This window comes from Mycteria americana, chromosome 3, assembly GCF_035582795.1.
Source record: "Mycteria americana isolate JAX WOST 10 ecotype Jacksonville Zoo and Gardens chromosome 3, USCA_MyAme_1.0, whole genome shotgun sequence".
Lineage (NCBI taxonomy): Eukaryota > Metazoa > Chordata > Aves > Ciconiiformes > Ciconiidae > Mycteria > Mycteria americana.
Genome location: NC_134367.1, coordinates 16,775,601 through 16,792,389, shown reverse-complemented (window position 1 = coordinate 16,792,389; position 16,789 = coordinate 16,775,601).

The window sequence follows — 16,789 nt, the reverse complement described above, 5'->3', positions numbered from 1 at the left end:
TAAATCAGAGGGACTTGGGTTAGGACATAAATTGTGGAGATCGTCATGGAAGTCAAGAAGAGCATCACAGAAGTCATAGCATTTCATGATGCAAAATAAGGATGAGAGCAGAATCCAACCCTTGCAGGGTAACACTTCTACTTAATAAAAGTAGCATGAACATTCTGGTAGAATTTTTTTCACTGTCCATGTACTCCTTTGCAAAATATTTTCTATATTTGTGGCGGTGTGTGAAAGCACTCCTGGAAATCAGAGGGTTGTGTCGCGAATCCCGATTTAGGATCCTGCCAACTATCAGAGAACATTTAGATTCAAAACTTTTATAGGCTTTGGCTCCCAGGCTGCCACTTTCATACCTGCCAAAGAGCCCGTCACTCACACCCCGGGGAAATGTTTTTGAATATTCAGACCTCTTGCTCAGCACAATAAGCGTAGCTTTCCTAAGGACAGAGCCTGTAAATTGAGCCTGGCTAGATCTGAAGCAATGATCATGTGGCAAACCTAAATGCTCCCAACAAAACTGCATCCATCATTAGCTGGTACTAATGTAGCACAGTTAAGAGTCAAGCCCCTTATAAACCGTGATTAAAATCAGCTGGCTCTAATACCACCTGCATGGGCAAAACCTGAAACCTCATTTGTTATCTAATCATATTAAGCATACATCTTTTGGGGAGGGTCTAATTTAGCATAAAGTGAAGGAGAAGTGAGCTACTCAAAAAACTTCCATTGGTCTGTCTGGTAATAGTAATGGCAAAGCTGATTCATGAAGTTAGAGACAAGAAAACTCAATTCACAAATGTGATTGCCCTTTATTGCATAGTCTGAGTAAGAGCCTTTTCCTGCTGTTTAGTCCCAATGTCTACAATCACTTTTTAAATACGGATAATTGCATGAGGCAGATTCTCCCCCACCGCCTGACTGCTAGTCTAGACTTAATTCATCAGGAATACAGAGATGAATGAGATGATGCATTCAAGTTGCTGCAGTTTAGAGAAATGTCTCCTATACTTGTAAATGAGGATGTCTGCTTTTGGGGAGATTATTCTGAGATAATACAAATGCAGTTGTGACACTGATTAGGTATTTTGTTGAAAGTTCACCTGTAACTATTCAGTTATTATACACAAATATTCTAAAAACTGGAGCTGAGCAGAGAAGTATGTCTGCCCCAAAGGTTTTTAACTATCCTGCAAGTTCATGGAAGGATGGATAATGTTATCCCTGTAGCAAGGATGTCATGGTTACAATACTTATTTCAGCAAGGATATCATTTTCCTGCAGATTAACAGACCTTTCAGTCTGCCACAGCCTCAAATTCTTTTCCCTTATCTCGGCTCCTGTGTCACAGCCATCACCATGGTGTTTTGGTACCTATGCAGAGAATATTATTCATTAACCAATAACTATTATAAATGCAGCGAAAGACTAAGCCAAGAAGAATCAACAGTATGCCTCCCTTGAATTTTCCATATTTTAAAATTTCCTTAAGAATGCACAATAATATTTAAAGTTTCCTTTCCCTCTTTCCCTACCTTTGGGGAGACCCAAAGGTGTGAGAGAGAGAAGCCATGCTGCGAGATGAAACTATTGTCCCTAGACTGCATAGGGACAACTCAGTAGCTAGTTTTGAGAAGAGCATTTGTGAAGAGTCTTGGTCCCCATGTTCAGTTGCTTCTCATAATACAGAAAGATGACTCCAAGACCATTATTTCACGGTAAACTCATTTCAAAGTAAAGGATAGAGTAACTGCTGCAGATTTGATGAGGCTCACACTGAAACGTGAAGTGTAAAGGAGGGTTTTGCATTCTATATTTTGAATTTATTGCAACTTTCTGTAACACTAAATGATCCCTTACCAGAGTAGTTCTTAGTACTTTTGTACCAAAACTCCCACTGAGCATGAAGATTTCAGAGGTGCACACTCGGTATTGACTATCTGAATGACAGAAGACTACCTCTAGACTATTAAATGAAGTAGGCGCAGGCACTTAAGTTTGAAGGGTTTACACTGAAAAACGTGCTGTGATTTAATCCCAGGCCAACTATAATTGTCCCAAAGGATTCCTGGGCATGGTCTGAAAAGTAGCGTGAGCCAGGGACTTCTCCCAGTAGGCAACTGGGATGGGGTCACAGAACATTTTTTAAATAATTAGGATGGCAACCAACTGTGTCTGTTGACCTTAGGGATAGAAGAGGGGCTCTAGAATTGTTTAGTTCATCCATATAGATGAAGTCAAAGAAATCAGACCCCGTTTTGCAAGGGACTTTACAATGTCTTTGTTGGGAAGGCAGGTTAAGAGAAGGCAGCCATGAAACAGTGCTAAGTACTGTATGACAGTTGGCAGACAGTGTCCTGGTTAAAAGTATCTTCACGGTTTCAGCCTATCATGAGGGCATCTCACTTAGGTGATCTAACTCTAAGGTTTGGGCTAGAGTGTTAACAACGTTTGTGACCTATGTTAGATACCAAGTGACTTTTCACACTAACACAACTCAGTTTCTTCATGTGCAGAAAGCCATGATGAGGGTGGTCCCTTATTTCAGATGTCCCCTTGGAACGAAGGAGCACCGGGAAATGTGGTCTCTGTGACCCTGGGGACCAGGGATTCACAGTGGTGGTGGCTGGGCAATGCTGCACAGCACTACCTCAACCCACACCCCCCGGGATAAACAAGACCAGCAGAAAACCTGCCTCCTTTCCTCAGCACCTTCTGTAAGTCACTCACAACAAAACCAGTTCCCTTGGTCCCTCTGAAGTCAATCTCTTAACAGCTCCCAGCTACCCTTTTTTTCAGAGTTTCATCTGAGCATCTCTGAAAGTTATTAAGGAAGTGTTAAACACTTCTCTGCTTGCCTCTGAGTTACCAGATACTCTTAGCTGGATCTTTGCAAACTCCATGGGGACGCCAGCTGGCAACGTTCACGCTCGTCTCCAGGCTGATGAGATCGCAGCAAGCAATCCTGGAGCTGGTGCAGTGGGCAGGCTCACGTTTTTATCCTGTCAATATAGCAGCCTGTGCTGGCTGAGGTTGATGGATCGTAAGAGCAGCAAATTACTGTGCATTTTTAACTATGCTGCTTCTCTTTCTGAGACAGTAATAAATCAGCTTTTGAAACTAGTAGAATAGCTAGCTTTCTGATACCACTGAGATTCAGAAGCCTGTGGCACTGCAGATGTATGGGGGGAGATATTGCTTCTTATCCACCTGTGCTGCTTGTGTCCTTAAACTGTATGGTTAGTCAGGAGCAGCTGAAGATTTATAATAAATATGGTGCACTTCATATTTTAAGACACAATAATGAGAAAGAAGAATAATAATGATTAGAGTCCCTGGTCTCATTAATTAGTGTCTCTGGTAACTTGTGTAGAATTAAAGAGAAAGAACCCAAAATCCTAGGACCATTTCTTGTTTTTTTCTACAATACCAGATTCCCTCCTGAAAAAAATCGTAGAAATGAGAAAGATGGGTTAGAAATGGGAGCCTGAGTTTGGAAGTACAGTGTCCAAAGAGTCTGGACATCAGGGATTTTAGAGGAAGGAGAAACCTCATACAGTTTCTTTAGTGTTAACTGCCTTTCCTTGGTTTTCCTGCATCCTGGCAGTGCAGCCACCCTCAATAGCTGCTGCCCTTGGTTTCTCTGCCTGCACATCGCTCACTTCTTTCCCCATGCCAAACCAGGGCCAAGGAGCAGAGCCAGGGGTGCTTGAAGCTGCTTGTTCATTCCCTGCTCTTCCTACCTGGCTCAGAGGAGATCTTGGTCCACTGAGAACCACTGCCTTGGGCTTGCCCCAGCAGCAGAATGTGGTTTTCACTATCAGATCTGTGACACTGACACTGGAATGAGTGATGACTCACGAGGGCTGAGGGGGAGAGGAGGGTGACAGAGTAATAAGGCAAAGTAATTATTTGCTGCTTCACTGTGAGAAGTTCAGTTCTTTTATGTTCTCCTTCCCAAGTGAGGAAAGCAAAGACCCTTGTCTCCAACTCGCTGAACCCTGTGCTAAACAAGATAATGGTTTTTCTTAACCATGTCTCCATAGTCCATGTTTTTACATATCTCAGGTTTTCGCAGCTGCCTGCACCACTCATTGCTCAATGATTTTTCTCCTCCACCACCTCTCCACGCACAGGTGCTTTCTGAAGGCCACGTCTCTTGAGATGCTCATTGGAAGTTTGCCTATAGACTGTTTCAGGCCCAGGAGAGGACCAGTGCATACGTGCTGCGTGATGGCAGCATTGTGGCTGCCCTTCTCCTGTGCACTGCCTGTTCAGATAGCAGCCTCCACGATGGGGGCCCTCCTGAGGACAGGCGTCCCGCAGCTTTCGGCTGTGTTTGAAGAGCCTCTGGCTCGGCTCGCCAGGGTGTGGAATGGGTCTGTGGGCCACTGCCTGCATGCATCCACTTTCTGAGGAAGAAATAACCCTGTGGGAACTCAGGAGGAGCCCCTGCCTCATGCGTCAGTGGATTGCCTGCATCTTTTACATCTGGGAGGCAGCAGCTCTTCCTGATTTTGACATCCTCACATTTTTTCCCTGCCTTGTTTTGGGATACTTGTCATCATGTGGTCATTCACCAGCCCGTCCTGCAGAGGATGCGTTTAGTTCTCAGGTTAAAGGTTTTCGTATCTAGACTACCTGCATCCCAGAGGAACAGCTTAAAAGGTGCCTCCTGATGCAATGGATACTGCATGGTGGTCCATGAACAAAAACTGCCGGGAGGTCTCTGCAGCAGAAACTGATGAAGCTTGGTAAGGGGACGGATGAAGGAGACCTGCTCCTCTGAGGAGGCTTAAAATGACATGCCTCATCTGTATGCATTAAGAGAAAATGAATTTTAGCAGTGAAAGAATGGTTTGCCTTAGAGATGATGACCTTCTCTCCTGGTCCAAAACAACTGAATTAGAAATTGTCAGCAGCTGTTTAACTCAAGTATCTGCTTCTTTGAAGAAGCGCTGTAGCTTTATGTTGGAGTCCTAAGACCTAAGAAAGTTGTAAGCTTTGAGGCAAACTTAAAATTTAAAACTTAAAAATTGACTTGAAATTAGAAGTCAAAATGACCAAAATCATCTTGTCCTTTGGTTTGTGGATAGTGTTACTGTTTAACTTGGCATTTGCTATTTTATGACACATCTTGTTAATTCTTTACTGAATTTTCAGATGTGTGTTTATGAAATCACTGATGTTTCAGAAGTTTAAGTACAACAGAATAACCTCATGGAAGTTCAGCACGTGACTCCCTGGGGAGCCTTGACTAAAGGTTCAATCTTTAGGTGGCTAAAGATGGGTGAGGGGGACTCCATCCCACCAGCTGCCTCAGCACGACGGAGAGTTGCTGATCTCACCTGCGCAGTCTGGGTAGCAAGCTCCAGACAGCACAAAGCACGAGTGCTCGTGGTGTGCAACCAGTCAGTATGCTGCTGCAAGGGACCAGCTCTGCTCTTAGTTACGCCATCAAGCGCTTGGGGTAACCCCCCTACAATAAACACAGTTGTTCGCCAGCGTAACCAAGAGCAGACCTTGGCCCTCAAACACCCAGTGTCTGAAGGAGGTGGAGCGAGGAGACCTCAAACCTCCTCATCAGAAGGTCTGAGGGTCTCTGTTCTGCTCACTGTTTAGTAATCTTTCAAATTTTGCCTCCTAATGAAGCAATTTCAGTATCTCATCAACAAATTACCAAACCATGTCCCAAGAATAACAATGCCAGCAGTTTGGAGTGAATTACCAATGCTTTTTACCATTTCTTTAACAATTACAGCTCTATTTAGAATGGAGAGAATTACATTGCTATTCAGTTTTAGAATGATAAATTGCAGGATATTAAAAGATTCTTCACTGAATGCAAACAATAGAGAACTTAATTATTGCTCAGAGTGTCACTGTAGCATTATGGAACAATTTGAAATTCAACTTGCCTGGCTAGATTTATTTTAAGTCTGACATTTTCAGCCCTAGCTTTCACTCTCTGGGTCCCTTTTTTACTCTGACAACACATCAATCTATTTTCTAACAGTTCTAACATTAAAATAATCTCTCTTAATCTGAATTTTTTTCTCCCTTATTTTATATTGGGAAAAACGATTTATCTGCAAATGCAGCGTGGTACAGGAAATGTGTTTATATAGGAGACAAATTCAGACCAGCAGCAGCATCTGTAATTCATACATCCTTTTTGTCATAGAGCTGCCTGAAAATTCTTGAAGAATCATCTTGCAATGAAAAATGCTGTTTAATTGAAACAGTGTTTTATGGGAACAAATCAATTTATCTAAAATTTTCAATGAGGAGAAGCCAAAACTCTTCATTGCAACTTTATCGATGCATTAGGATACGAGACTGCAATCTAGACTACTAGACTGAAACGTTCATTTTAATAGCGTACATGTATTTCCTATTAAGTATGTAGCATTTTTCCTGCAATATAAAATTTGAAGGGGTATAGTTTTTTCCACTGATCCCAAATACAACATTCTTTTCTTGGGAAATTTCAAAAAGTTGTCCCTTGTTCTGATGTGGAGCAATTTGTGAGTGCTGGAATGGGGGCATCCTCTGCTGAAAAGACACGTCTGTTCTTGGGTACCTTCATCGGAAGGAGAGGGACCCAGAGGCAGCACCGTCTGCAGAGCACAGTAAGACACCCACCTCCTGCACCGCACAACGCGTCTGGGCTGCGTTAGTGCCAGAAACCCTCTTTCCCCAGTCCCGGGCTGCAGGTCACTTTCTGCTGCAGTCAGGATCTTCTGTGGCTGTAGAGCTCCAGCTGAGATTTGTGCCATCAAAGCTGACCAAGGTTATCCCCATGAACAACACCTGAAGGAGAAGTTATACCAACATCAGACCTCACAGTCTGTTACTGAGTGCAGCTCCATCCACTGTTTCCTCTCCAAAAACATCTGGGTGGACGTTATCTCACCCAGCCTTGGTCAGCTATTAGTGTACACCAGTCATGCTGGATATGTTGGTGGAGAGAAGCAGGCATCTCCAGAGGCTGACTCATCCCAAAGCATAGGGCTGGATCTCTCTTCAGAAGTGCTGTTTCTCTCCTTTGACTAGAGCGGAGGACCTGGAATTTCAGCATACACAAAATCGATGGCTTTTGGGCGACTGTATTAAAGGATGCCCTTCTTTTGCACAGCCCATGTCTGCGAGGTGACATCACCCCAACAAGTACTTCTGGAAAGCTAGGTAGTTTCAGAGATCGACTTACAGCGTGGTCACACGAATGTTGGGTTGGTGTAACCAAGGGGGTAGCCTCTGACTGACGGGGTGGACAGGACGCCGTGGCTGGGGTTTGGGCAGGACTTTCCTAACCTGGCTCTTTCACTGAAGGACTCATCACATGGCACTGTACCCTCGAGGGAGAGGTTCTGATACAGCAAATCCTTAACCATCTGTACAAGTTTAAGCACATGATTCAGGTATGTAACGCTTGTCCTCTGAATCGACTGCAGCTGGTGCCAGTCAGCAGCGCTGGTGGTGGCCACACACAGAAATGGCACTGGGAATACTGTGCCCCATGGGAGGCACGGTGTCGAGGCACCTTGAATCGAGGTGCAGTGGCAGTGCCCGAGCCGCCTCTGCCTGCTCTGCCGAGGAAGCGCTTTGCTTCTTCCCATTGCCTGCGATCTTTCAGGGGCTTCTGCAATCTTCCATGAGGCTTCAGGAAAAAATAGAAAGACAAAAAGCTGCAGTTGTGATTTATCAAACATGCCGTTCTGAGGAGATGACACAGAAACATAATGTTCACAGTCCCTAAAAATCTGTAACCAGAAACTTTACAAAGTGGCTTGAGGAGATTTCAATACCACTTTAATAAAGGGAAACACCTGCTAAGATTTAAATCACCTCTGAGAGAGGAACACATAGTACAAAGCACACACATTAAAAATGAAGAAATAAATTATCTTCTCTGCCCCATAACAGGGACAAAACATTCTTGTCAGGTTTCCCAAGTTGTTAGCTGGCTGTATCCTAAATTCTGGATTTTGGTTCACTAGATCTCATTCTTCTTTCCTTGTAATAAATGTCCAAGGCGGTTTCGCAGTGCCCCATGACAGCAGCAAGTGCAGCTCTGGAGAGACAGTGTCCCTGTGGAGGGGAGGAGTGGTCCATGTATTGGTGGTCACCATTGCAGATGGAGCAAGTCCATCCACAGGGCTGCTCTGGGGCAAAGCCCCATGGGGCTCACGTCCCCATGACGGAGAAGAACGGGATGCCCTACACAAGCGATGTTGCCAGCCCCACACTGGGGGCTGCTGCCCCACTGCAGCTAAGCTGCCTTCATGTGTGGTGCTGAGAGGGACTTGTGTCACCCAGCCCTCCTCTGGCCCTGGAGATTGTCATCTCCTGACTTTTATTCTCGGTGGGAGTTACCAGAGGTACCTGGAGACATGAGCTGCATTTTCTCCTGTTGCTGCTGAACTCTTTATGGAGTTAACTGTTTTCCAGTGAAGGAGCTGCAGCAGGAGGTTTTGGGGAACTCGTCTCACTACAAAAAGTCAGGGTTTATTAATCTCTTGCCCTTTACCCCCGTTATCGTGCTTTTATGTGACAATGGTAAGAAAATTTACGGCTGCCTTTCTCTAACACCGAACACAGTATCTTTATATAAAAGCAAACGGGGATTGTCACTCCTAGCCATCCACTCCGCTGCTTCACCAGACCCAGCTTCTCCTTTGGATTTTCGCAGCCCCATAGCTCCAGCTTCCTCCCATAGACACAGAGGGACAAGGTTTCCCTTAACCTCCTGCCCCCTTCCTCCTACTCTTCCTCCTGGTTACAGACATGGCTCATTTCTTTTGCCTGCACCTCTGAGTCACTGATGATTGCGTGCCCTTCTCCGCAGGGGGAAGCAATTGGAGTTGGCTGGCTTGAGGCTCTTGCAGCCCTTTGACTTCTGACACCAGCAAATTACACTCTGTATTAAAGCAACATCTTTTTTTCCCTAGGCTCCAGGCTGGGTTTGAGGAGAACGTGGTTCAGTTCCTGATTTTATCCTGCTGCTCAATAAATAATTTTCTTTAAAAAGTGTAAAATAGGATGCTTTTCCCAAGATCTCATGAAATATTTATTTAGTGTTTAGAACTCTTCAGTAAGTAGCAAAGGTCTCAATTTGGGAAAACACAAAAGTTTCTGTAAAACCAATCTGAGCTTGCTAGCTGAATATTAAAATGCAGGAGGGGTGAATTAGTAACTAATTCATGCATAATAAAAGCCATACACTTCTAGAAGTAATTAGCCTGTTGTTTTGATTCAGGGAATGTTTGCTTAATAGCCTCAATAACGGCTCACTTTCCCAACCAGATCAAAATTAACATGCAGGGAAGTGACACTCAGATAAAATAAATCATTTCAATAATAAGAAATTCAGATTTTGTTGATGTTTCTGTAGGTAGCCTGAAATCACTGAATTTTAGCTTTTCTGTGTCTGGGAAGTCTGCAGTTATTTGATTAGGGCTAAATAAGCTCCTTAGCTCACTTAAAACAGAAAGATTGTATTAAAAACATTTGGCAGTGGCAAGAAGTAAACACTGAAGACATCTGCTTATTATAGTAAAGCAAAACTTTGCTCAAATGTTTAAGTGGATGACATTTCTGAGGGAGAGATGAGGGGTGAAGTATTATCCCACTGAGTGCAGCTCCTCTGCCCTTGTGTGTGTGCCAGCCAGAGCTCATGCTTAGCCCCAGCTTGCCCCTTGCACCCACACATCCATTGGACTTGAGGAGAAAAGGGATGGTCCAGCTCCGAGCAAGGGCCTGTATGCAGTATGTGTATGTGGGACATGCTGGACCTTCTCTAACACCGTTTGTGTGACAATGTCAGGTATGGGATGGGCGAGCTGGCTGTCGGCCCCAGCATCGTGTGCTGAGCAGCAGTGGGGATTTCTAGGGAATCAAACTTGCGTTGCCCCAAACCACCTATCAAACATTATTGCCAGGCTCCCCTTCTTAGCCTTTCTGCAGTGAAAGTTGAGAGCTCCGTACCTCCATTTCTCCAAAAATACACACAAATAGTACTCCATTTCTGCTCAGCAACTGCCACTGTTTCAGTGGCTGCAGAGTTCCTCATGTAAACCTCTCGCAACCTGCAGGGCAGGTCATGGACCCATGGCTGAGTTCTTCACTAAGCTGTGGCACATGTCATGCTACATCCCAGCAGCCAGTAGGGCCAGTATCATGTAAATGGGTAGGGTCAGTATCATGTAGGGTCAGTATCGTGTGTAACGGTATAATACAGTAGTCCACAATGGTTTTGCCAAGGCAGACCCTGCTTTGAGAGGGGTAAATCTAGATCCAATAACAAACTAGATGCAGGAGCATTTAACATTGAATTGCCTGGCCCAGGGAATGCTATACAGAACCCAGAATGGGATTAGTAGGAGGTCTGCATAGCATACGGAGACTTCAGCCAATTCCACCTTCAGTAATTAGTAAAGTGTCAGAGAATCACCTAAGCTAATAACTGCCTAAGCTACAGCCCCGTCTACTCTAAATTTGTGTCTAGAAAACATACCATCACAATTCAGTTTTCTGAAGTTCCTTGTTTGATCATAAGCAGAGGTAAAAGAGCTAAAACTAAGCTAAATTTGTGCTTCCTTTAAAAACTCTCAACAGTAGCTTTTTATTTTTATGTCCGTGCTAGAAATGTAAGTCACTCGGGTGCGGAGTAGTCAATAATAATAATTTACATAGAAGTCAACAGAGATGGGTTGGGATTCAGATCAAGACTGAGATAACTGCATTTATAGGTTTGCATATTGGTAGTTACTGGAGTTTGAAGTGCCTAAGCATCCTTTATAGTCGAAGTAGATCTGGAGTGGGTTCAGGTGTCTAAACCTATGGGTCTAGTGGAATTTGAAACTCTCTGGGACAGCTAAGAGTCTTGCACAGGAATAGCTGTGGACATACAATACAGGATAAAAGCTTCATTCATTTCCCTAGATACGGGTGTCTGCTGACCAAGTTGACCACTGCAGATCCATAATTCCCAGTGGACACGAGGAATAAGTCCCACTTGTGATAAAAAACTCTGTCACAGCTATCATTGTGGTTCCAGTGGATCTGAATAGCCTTTTGGAAGCAGAAGTGGTCCTTTGACCTCAGGGCCAATATATCCAGAATGAGCTATCTCCATATTACTGTGAGGGTGACCCAGCACTGGCACAGGTTGCCTGGGGAGGTTGTGGAGTCTCCCTCCTTGGAGATATTCAAAAGCCGTCTGAACATGGTCCTGGGCAGCTGGCTCCGGGTGGTCCTGTTTGAGGAGGGGGTTGGACCAGGTGACCTCCAGAGGTCCCTTCCAACCTCAGCCATGAGGTCATTCTGTGCTATTGTGCTCATCTTGACCTGGTCATGTGGATAACATGAGGACTTCTTTTTCTAAGATCACTATGCTCTGGAATTAAATCTAGTCAATATTATGTATAATTATATATAATTACATCGATTAACTTAATTTCTCTAGGCCTGGGTATAAAAGCCATTTTACCATGTTGTTTATTTACAGAGCTACAGCAAGGGTGCTGGAAAAGTGGTGGGGTGTAAAGAAGAAAGAATGGAAAGAATAAATGAGAGTTAACTGGCAAGACAGTGAATTTTTTGCATCTTTTTTAGGGCTGTGAACAGTTGCTGCATGTTGGAGAAGATGGGACAAGAACTGTACAAATACGAACTTGCCACAAAACCCCCACTTCATCCCTACCCTGCAGGCCAAGTCTATGTTCTGAAGTATCTGCTTGGTAAATCCTGAGCCTATAAAAATAATGTAGCTGGATATTCTGCTTGAATGCTTAAAAGTGCTTTGTCTCATAGCTATTCTTATGGAAAACCGAGATGTTCTTTGACATCCAGATAGCTATGTTAACACGCAGCCTTCGCAGAAACAAGGCACTGTGGTTTTTATCTTACTGTAATCTGTGAGATAAAGATATAAAGCTTGCCCTGACTAGCTATACCAGAGACCTGTGCCTTGTCTCCACTAGGATTTTGTGCTGTGACAGGTCCTTTGAAATGCCTCTCGGTCACAAAACCTTTTTTTATCTCTTGCAGTGAAGACACAGAAAGTTTACTTGTCATTCAACGTATCACAGTTCCCTTATTTTCACTTTTCCCTCATTCTGAGTTGTATTCCTCTCTCTCTTTTCATTGCCCATCATCCTTCTTTTTTTTTTAAACTTCTGAAACAGGCTACTTATCAGTGACAAACATATTTGGACACTATGCCAACTTGTGCCAAAACCTTATGAAATGGCCGTGTCCTGTTAGAAATATGACTTTCGCTATATCCTTTGCTCCTGAGTGAACAGGCTCTTTCTCCCATGGAGTCCAAGTATAAATGCTTGTTTTCCCATTGGTAAATTCACTTTAAGCCCCTTCTGAATGTTGTCAGGGGCTTCCGTGGAAGAAAGGAGGGCTTTGGGAGGGCAGGCTCAAAAGAGCCCCCCAAAACCTAAAAATCATCCAAACCGTGTAGGGAGCCTGATTCTGGGTTCAGCCACATGTGTGTAATTCCTTTGGCTTCAGTGGAATTAGTCCTTCATTAAGCAAAGGAGAAAGGATCAGCGTTAAGCTTACAAATATTAATTTAATCGTAGCCGATTTACATGTGAAAGCCCACTTGTACAATACAGGATGATGATACTACACTGTTTGATGTGGTCCTGACACTAAGTACTTCTTTATCTCCCAGGGGCTCTCTTCACTGTGGTGTGATTTCATACTTTGCATAATACCAAGGTGATAGCTTGCCTTTGGTTTGCCTTTGCTTTGGGGGATATACTTTGTTTCCAAAATCAGAGTTAAGCTAGAAAAAAAATACATTGTGTCTACAAGTCAGCGTGAGTTTTTCTTCTCTCCGGTTGACATAACCTGCTAGATTTAAAAATTGAGAGACTTGAAAAATGCTGAACACTCTCATTACAGCTGCAGATCAACACTGAAAACAAGGGGTTATTTTTAGCAGCAAGGCGTCCTTGTCTTTATTCATATGTCGCTTCACTGGAATATTAAATGGTAATTCACAATTCATGCATTTTGACACCTTGCTACTTTTATCTTCATTTTCTTGTCAAAGAAAATGTCTTAAAATCTCAACATTAATACTGTGCTGGGTGTCCTTGAAAGTCACCCCTGTTCTTAAATGGATAGGTCAGTTTGACTAAATGGTAACTGGCCGTACAATATTTGCTCATTTTCCATTCCTCAGGCACCCCAAATACATGTTGACCGGAGTGAGGCTTTTGAATATGAAAAGTTCAGGTTTCTGCATGAAAAGCGGACCATTTGAGAAGGAATCCAAATTGTGCTGAACGTCTCAAAATGCAGGGGGGACGGGCAGTAACAAAAAGCTGTAGAAGTCACGTATGTGGCAATCAGTTGTGCTGCTATGTTTTAAAACACTGTGCAAGCTCATCTAATGCTATTTCCACATCAGAAGAAGAGCTGTTTGTTAACAAAATATTGCTATTAGGTTAAATTCAGGCCTTGGATAGATAGGTGTGAAATACTGCCAAGCTGCAGTTTTCACATAGTTTAAAAAGGTTCTCTTTTAGCTGAACACATCATTGCACTCGTTAGCCAAATTGCCGCTCTGTGAAATTTTTCAGAAATGAGTAAGAGGAGGAACACAACATGGGATCTCTTTTCTGTATTTTCACAAACTAGACGTTGACTTCACGTAAGCCTTACGTTACACTGTAAAAATTCAGCTTCTCAGAAATGCTTTTAACACCAGTGTAGACCCTACACTGTGTCAGACAATGCTGCTGGGTGATTAATCAAGATTTTTGTGTTTTGTCTTAATTTCAGGTATATAAACCAGTTAATGAGGCTGAAAACTGTTAATAAACCTCTTCATAATTTAGGAATAAAGTATTTTAGAAGGAGGTTTAAATGAGATAAATAGGTATTTGAAAGCCTACTCTGGGGCTAGACCTTACCAGTAGGTTTCAAGCAGTTCTTTGCACAGAGTCATGGTGTAAACAAGCCTGCAAACAGGGGCGAGGTGCTGGCGGTAGGTTTGGACTACCTAGCCTTAGTCTGCAGGTTCGTCTGCAGCCCAGCCAACGCCCCGGGAGAGGGAAGAGGGGGAGATTTGTTTTCTCCAGGCATAGCTTTGCACGAGGACTCTGTGGAGGAATACCACGGTATCGTGGTGCGTGCCAGAAAGGGTCTAACCCCTCACTCCCTCATCTGGTCCAAGAGCTACAGCCGTCAAAAAGCTTAGCAGGAAACAAATTCAAATAGCTGTACTAAGGTGTCGGCTTCAAAGGGAGCAGTCTTTATTGTCCAGGACTTTCTGTCCAGTCAGCTGTCCTGCCATAGCTAAATGCAGCACATAGCACAAACCTTTGATTACTACTTTTAGCACACATTATCCCGTCTGCATATTTGCCAGGAGGGAAGCACGTGGATATATGAGTGTTTAACAAAGAGCCGGTGCTACTGACAAGCAGATGCCATGAGTATTGTATTTGCATGACCATGATTTACAAACATAAAAAAATCACACCTGCAGCTCCAAAATCAAGAGATTTTATTTTAAAAAGCATGAGATCCTTTTTAGATGGTCTGTTGCTATTTGTTTTATTTAGCTTTTAGGTTTCCACCTTTAAGCTTAAACTTTATTTGTATTTTTAAAGTTTTTTACCCAAACTTTTCTTTAAAAGTGCAAGCTGACACTCCTATGCAGTCTCTGTATTTCATCAGCTGAGTCCTTCCGAGAGACACTAAATTACACGGTACATGGCAGACTCATAAGAGTCGTCATGGAGTGATGACTTTGTTTTTCTGAACTGATCAAACAGTTCAGCTGGAAAGAAAACAACATGTTTCTTTCCTCAAGATTTAGCTGGGTAGGTGAGGCTGATTTTGTAAGAAAAATGGATGAAATAACCAGAAAAAGCACTGTAAATCTTCCTGGGTTGCAATTTGAAAGAAGGATCCTCCATGTCCTAGGACTGCTGGTAAGAGGAGTGCTTTATGTGTCTTCTCCCTACACACGCAGACTTTGAGCTGACCTTGTGCCCACCTCCTTCCCCAGGTAACCCAGACTGCCTGTGGCTTGGATGTGCCACTGTCAGCTTATCGGCATTTCTGTGGTGGTGGCCAAGCAATCCAAGTTCACGGAAGGGTTTGGACGGAAGGCACAGACCTACACAGATGGCATCTGCAGAGATCATCATTATTTTTCACAAACGACAGCAAAGAAAGAAACTCAGGTCTGCATCAGGAGGAGCATTTCATGTTGAATGCAATGGTTCTGTCACTCATGGAGCTACTTTTAGCTTTAGGGCTCAGTGCTGTGCCAATAAAACTAATGGGAATTTTGTCATTGACAGAAAAGAGAGCAGGATTTGGCCTTTCAGAGCAACACATTTAATTCTAGTGTGCAGCCTGGCTTCAATTTTTAATGAGAAAATGGGAATAAACAGAACAAAAAGTGTTCCACAAGTCCTGGATCCTCAATAAATGCAGCATAATGGTAGAGCTAAAATTAATGCTATTTTTTATGATCTGGATAAGAGGGTGAGACAGTCTGAGGAGCGTTTGCTGCATCATGCACTACAGCCAAACTCATTTCTTCTTCCTGGTGGTTTGGTCTTACTGGACGTCTGAGTTTCCAACCGATGAAGCACTGTTACTCCAAGACAAAGACGGACAGATGTTGGATAGTCATGCTGGGCTGATGTTGGTCTGCTAGAAATGCAGTGACCTGCACATCTGGTTCAATGCAACTTTGAAAATACCTTGTTCGCCCTGAGCCCTCACCAACCTCTTGTGCCTGGCAGAGCAGATACACCAGGCTCTCTGTGCAAAATGGGCCTGCTAATCTGCCAAACTTCCATGGGGTAGCACTTAAGCCAAAGGATGAACTGTGACCCCAGCTGCATCCTGAATCACGTCTCGGGTTTAGCTTCAGCTGTAACATGAACTCCATAGGAAGCATCTTTGTCCACTTAAAGACCTGCAAATTAACAAAGAACCTCCAAGTTAATCTTGTTTTTCAAAATGGAAAAGGTTATGTTAACCTGCCTCAGGGAAAAGCGCTAGATCTCACTATATCTGACGTTCAGCCACCACTGCACATGGAAACCTAAACATCCCACTAATATTTTTAGAACTGCTTTACATGTAGTACCTTTAAGGTGTTCCAATACTTTGGGAAAATACTCAGCACTTGATTGATGCCAGTGAGGAATACCGCGCTAGGCTGCCTGCAAACAAGTGTTTGCCTGGACCTGCTGTGGGCCTCCTAAATCTAAGCTGAGGCTTGTTCCTGCTCAGCAGCAGTCTTAGCCCTTGGCCTAATTATGAAAAGGATCTCTAGAGGGTTTAACCTGTGTCACAAAAAGCGATAGTCATTTTTCCACTGCTTATGGTTGCAGTCTTGGCCCCTGCTTCTGCTGGCAATCAGGGATGGTGCCTATGTCCTGTAGGATTGCCCAGAAAAGCGGAGCGAGGGCTGCCCATGGCTGGGGCTTTGCTTCAGTTTTGTATGCAAAAGTGAAAAGGGAAATTACTAAAGCTTGGGGCACTTTGGCTGTAATTCACAGCGGCAGCAAAGCAGCAGAGCATTGATGATTTGTTGTCTTTTTGGGCTCCCAATCCCATCGCATCTGAAAGCATAATTCTCTCAGTCCTATGGAGATCTGCAGTGTAACACCTCCTGGAGGCAATTGGAGAAAAACAGGGACTTTCAGGGTAAGATTGAGCTGAGCTTATTAACTTCCCCTGCAAGCGTGGTGACTGCGGGGCTGCCATCGCTGAGTGCCTCCGCGCCATGGGC